The sequence below is a fragment of the Dipodomys ordii genome, unplaced genomic scaffold, assembly GCF_000151885.1.
Source record: "Dipodomys ordii isolate 6190 unplaced genomic scaffold, Dord_2.0 Scaffold216, whole genome shotgun sequence".
Taxonomy (NCBI): domain Eukaryota; kingdom Metazoa; phylum Chordata; class Mammalia; order Rodentia; family Heteromyidae; genus Dipodomys; species Dipodomys ordii.
In genome coordinates, this window is record NW_012267432.1 from 563,142 (window position 1) to 569,342 (window position 6,201).

Genomic DNA, 6,201 nt, shown 5'->3' on the forward strand with positions numbered 1-6,201 from the left:
AGGAGGAGGCTACAATGCTTGATAAGAAATGTACTCATTATCTTGCCCATGTAATTGTAACCCCTCTGTACAGTATTTTCACAATAAAAAAAAGAGAATGATAAACATGGGAGTGCAGATATCTCTCTAATAGATTAATTTGATTTCCCTTAGATATGTATCCACTGATGGGGATGCTCAATCATATGACACTTCTATTTGTAGTTTTTTGAGGAAGCTGAATACTATTCTCTATACTAATTACACTATATTACACAATACTTTCTGTAACTAAATTCAAAATTGGTATTTTAATAAATACCAATAAGCTGAGTTCTGATGCTCACACTACTAATCTTAGCTACACAGGGGCTGAGATCTGAGGGTCAAGGTTGGAAGCCAGGAAAGTCCATGGGACTCTTATCTCCAATTAACTATCAAAAACCAAAAGCGGAGTCGTGAAAGAGCACTAGCACTGGCACAAAAAAACTCAAGGACACTTCCCAGGTCCTAAGTTCAAATCCAGCCCAAAAGAAGAGAGAGAAAGAAAATAAATAAGTAACTAAATCCACAAATAGAGAAACTATTTACACTAAGACTCAAACTTTGATATATCTCTGTAGAGATAATATACGATACACTCTTTTAGCAAATTTCAACATAAAATGCTTTCTTTCTTTCTTTTTTTTCTCTTGCTCATCCTGGGGCTTGAAATCTAGGACTGGGCACCATCCCTGAGATTTTCGTACTCAAGGCTAGTACTCTACCCCTTGAGCCACAGCACCACTTCTGGCTTTTGGTGATTAATTGGAGATAAGAGTCTCATGGATTTTTCTGCCCAAGCTCGTTTCCAGCCATGATCCTCCAATCTCAGCTTCCCGAGTAGCTAGAATTATAAGCGTAGTCACCAGCGCCCAGCACACAATCTTTTTATAACAACTATTGCATTAAACATTCATTTTTCAAGATTATTATTCTCTGGTTTTCTTGAAATCCACATATAAAATAATTTTCTATAATCACCTCACTGGATCAGAGCAGCAGAACTTATTTCTTCTGACATTTTAATTTAGTCCTTGTTGCCCAAACTTTCTTTTTCATGCTGAATAATATTCTATTTCATACATTTCTCTACAGCATGTAAATATTCCTGTCCAGGACAACTGAAGATTTCTCCTTTATCTTAAATCAAAACTCCATCTTTATTTCCATTCTCATGACAAGAGTTTTGTTGGGTAAACAACAAATGAATGTGATTTGAATAAATCCACTTAAAGTGAGGAAGAAAATTTGGCTTTGATTGAAAAGTGGAAAACAAGAAATTATAACACCTGTCAAAATTAATGGAATTCTGAAATATTAAGCTCAGGAAGAAAATTCATTAGAAAGTGAAGTACTAATTCCATCACACCAATAAATATACTATAATGATGGACTACTGGAATGATCTATTTGGATGTAATTCCAAATACAATCAGGTCATTCCAACCTACATCTGCACATATCACTCCAGTGTTTTGAACCTCAGATGCACAGGCCTAGAGGACAGCAGTCAATGGTAGAGAGCCTCATCAACGAGGTGACATATAACTTGTCATTGTTTTGAAAGACACAGCATACAGTGTTTTTCTCTAAATTCTCTGGGAGAAACTTGGCAGTAAGTGCATTAAAGTTCTAAAATAGATAACCAAGTAAATACCTACCCATAGCTGATATTTTCCATGATATTAACCAGTATACATTGATGGTCATTAAAAAGTTATATATGAAGCCAGGTACCCTGGCCTATGCCTCTAATCCCAGCAACTCAGAGGACTGAGATCTGAGGATCAAAGTTTGAAGCCAGTCCAGGCAGGAAAATTCAATTATCTCCTATTAATCACCAAAATACCAGAAACGGCTGTTACTAAAGAGCACTACCTGGGTTAGGAAGGTGGCTCAGTGGTAGAGTGCTTGCCTTGCATGCATGAGGCCCTGGGTTTGATTCTTCAGCCTCACATAAGCAGAAAAAGCTGGAAGTGGTGCTGTGGCTCAAGTGGTAGAGTGCTAGCCTTGAGCTGAAGAGCTGAGGGACAGCGCTCAGGCCAGGAGTTCAGGCCCCATGACTGACCAAAAAGAAAAAGAAAAAGCACTAGCCTTGAGTACAAAAGTTACAATGTCCAGGTCCTGAGTTCAAGCCTCAGGACCGGCACACACAAAGAAGTTATATCATATTAAAAATGAAATTAAAAAATAAAAATAAGCATAAACCCAATATGCTAAGGAACAGATATATTTAGGAGGAATGTGTATAGCCATAATGTAGACCACTAAGCTAACTTTGGGGCTAATGTTGTAAAACATGATTGATAAGAGAAATGCTATGATATGTACTTAAAATAAAGCAACCAATAATTAAGTAGCCTATGAATTATGATCATAATTTTGGGAAAAATTACCCATATAGGGATATAAATGAATATGAAATCCCAAGAACAATTATTTCTGACTATTAAAAGTCTATATAGTAAAGTCAGGTACTCAATGGCACATGCCTTTAATCCTAGCTACTCAAGAGGCTGAGATCTGAGAATTGAGGTTAAGAATCAGCCTGGGGAAGGAAAGTCTGTAAGACTCTTATCTCCAATTAATCAACAAAAAGCCAGGTGTGAATCTGTGACTAGTCTTGAGCAAAAATGTTGAGAGTTCCAGGTCCCAATTTCATACCTCAGTAAGATAGTCTTGATAATTACTTGTTTTATAGCTACTTTTTCCTCTTTCAGTCAATAACCATTTAATGTCTTGAAATTAGCAATAATTAAAGACTAAACATTCATGAAATCAGGCACACATAAAATATATGCCCTTTATTTTTAACTGTCTTAGCCAAGACTCTCTAACATCCAGTTCCCAATGGTCAGATACGTGTGCCATTGGAACTGCTTTCTGAACTGCTCTCCTTTGAGTTCCAGTGATGACTATGAAAGTTTCTGTTGTTGTCCCCCAATGCTATGGAGCTTTGTATCACAGTGTCCCATGGGACTCTTAAACCCTATTTCACCTCGAGAATTTAATCTTCTGTGAGTATAAGGGATTACATCTGATTCCTCTGGAAATCTGGGCTGGACTAAGCTATTGAGATCCATGGTCTATAAGTAAAACTACCTGCAGACATCACACACATTCCTGGGCTGTAACCTTGGCAGAGACACATTGCACATTCCTTCTTACCTGCAGCCATCAGAGGATACTGTGCAACCTCAGTCTGTCTGTGTCATCATAGGAATCAAAGGCACTGACACACCAATGATGTTATTGGAGACTCCTTAGCATAAAGAAGTTAAAAATATGTTCATTCTATTTGTAATTCTTAGTAGTGACCAACAACAACTTTGTAATTCAATATAATGAAAAGGTAATGGTAACTTAATATGTACATTCTGCATTCCAAGTAAATAATAGTACTTGCCCTCTGAGCATACAGACCTCTCTGCTCTTATTTATTTTCTTCAAATATTTGCTTCCAGAGCCAGAGAACTAGACAACAACCCCAAGAATTCTTAAATGAAAAAAAGATATGTAGTTCTATGTCCCTTCTCCAAGTCACTAGCCCAGCCTTACCAACCCCCTTCCCTACCTTAAATTCAGTCACAGAAGTTGTAGACTGTTCCAAATTACTGGGAATTTTATTGTAATTCACATAGTGATCTCATTCCTAGAATAAAATTGGTAGCACATTTGACTAATACACTAACAGAGTCCACAAACCATTAAAGGGACAGAGTAAATATATGTCAGTCCAGGTTATCATAATCATGAAAAATAAGGAGGTAGCAGAGAGAAAGAAAGGGCTATTTCCTAGTGCACTTGATTTGGCTTGAGAGGTAGGGAGGTACTTGCTTCACCAATAATTGATGAGAATACATAAATAACAAGTGAGTATAAAATACTGTATCTTCGGGAGGACCCATTGCAACAATGAGATGTGCAAGTCGTTATGTCAAAAACGAACTTTACAACTTTCGTGGGGGGGGTAAGGGGGGGCGGAGAGGATTGGGTAGGGGGGCGGGGGGGAGGATGGGGAGGGATGGGAAGAGGAAACAAAGGAGGAGGCTACAATGCTTGATAAGAAATGTACTCATTATCTTGCCCGTGTAATTGTAACTCCTCTGTACAGTATTTTCACAATAAAAAATTGTTAACATGAAAAAAAATTCTGTATCTTTAAAAAAGCTATTTTGAATATATTGTCTTGCTAGATAAAGCAACTATGATAATACTGAAATCCTGGATGCATTTTAACAATATTATTAAATCATAATTTAATTTACATCATAATTAAGCACATGGATAAATGCACACAATCAAGTAGAACTTCTGCTACTTTCTTTTTTATATATGTTTTTATTGTAAAGATGCTGTACAAAGGGGTTATAGTTACATAGGTAAGGTAATGAGTACATTTCCTATTGAGCATTGTTACCTGCTCCTTTGTTTTTCCCCTACCATCCCTTCCCTCCTCACCTCCCCAACTTCTCCCCTCCCAAGATGTAAAGTTCGTTTTCAACATAGTGTCTTGTACATCTCATTGTTACAATGAGTCATTCTGTATCCTTATTTCAGCATTTTGTTATTTCCCTTCCCCTCCCCAAATTAGAAAAATGTATATACATGATGCAGGGCACCGGAATCAAATACAGGGACAACAGGGGTTATACCGTGGGGGAAGAACATACAAAAGAAACAAAAACATCACATAGTACATTATAAATATGTTAAAAACAATTCTGCTACTTTCTTGATGAACATATGGATAGGTAGTTCAGATGAGGTGGAAAATTCACTCTATCTGTGCAATGTAAGCCTAAAGAGCCTAGAGTTGAGAAACAAAGTCTTTCTGCCAGAGAATATATTGACAGCCAAGAACTGAGAAGGCTTAATAGGATTCTTAAAATGTAAAAAATGAAACGTGAAGAATTTAACTTAGAATCCATATGAAGATATTTGGGCTTCATGATAGCACTTTCTGTCACTAAAAGGTTTGGAATTAACATTTCAGAAAAAATTAGAGAACAATAACCACAGTACAGAAGACTAAATAGGAAATCCAATTCTGGACTTAGCTTATTACTAACAGTACTGTCTAGGAATGGCCAAAGCATTGTACAGATGCCTGACAGGATCTTTTTTTTATGTCCTCCTATCTAAATTCCTTGAATAAAAGTTGTTAAGTCAGCCAGCAATAGAAAGGCATAGCATAGAAACAAAAAGGTAGAGAACAAGAAAGTCTTATCACCCCAGCAACTAAGCACCGCCCACCTCAATAGACTTTTCTGGAAGAGACAAGGATCAAGCAATAAGCTAACAATGCTTGCTGTCTGTTTCAGCAGTCAGAGGAAACCGTGGGTACTACAGACAGTTGCCCAGTGTGGGATGAGCAAATAGCCAGAGCAGCAGCAATGGCAGACAGCATCGACCACTACTGAATTTCCCATCAACTCTTGGAGTTGAGGTGCCTCAGTCAGGTAATGGACCTACCGTCATCCAAGAGGGTGAAGAAGCTTGCACATGCCCCTGTGGAACTCTGTTGGTTGTAGTGACTGAAGCCATAAACTGTATCCTTTTTAGCTTCCCAGAAACTGTCAAACATTAGGAAGTGGAGAGGCTCTGGATAAATCTAAATTGCACTTATAAACAAATTATGTTCTCCTTTGAAAGGCAAAAAGATACACAAATTTCCTGACATGAAAACCTTTTCCATTTCCTTGTGGATGAGTTTAATGCTGCTCAAAGGAGAAATTGTAAAGGAAATAGTTTGGTGGGACAGAATATGTGGTCTGCATGAGAAAAACTATAATTTAACTCTGAATTAATCATTTGCAGCTTTGGGCAAGCAAATGAAAAAGTCTCTAACAATAACTGTTCACCCAGTTGAAAGCATAGTTCCTTTTTTTCAAATGTGGTGCTTTATCTAGGGTTCAAAGACTTATGATAGTAAGTCTGGCATGGAATTTGTTAGTCCATTTTACAACTGATTTTTGTGTATAGTAAGAGTATAACCTTCATTCTTCGGCATGTTGCTATCCCATTTTCCCAGCATGATTTATTCCTAGAGAATTTTTCCCACCAGGCACCCTATGGCTCATGTCACTAATCCTAGCTACTAAAGAGACTGAGATCTGAGAACCGACAAAGCCAGCCTGGGCAGGAAAGTCTGTGAGACTCTTTTTTTTTTTTTTTTTT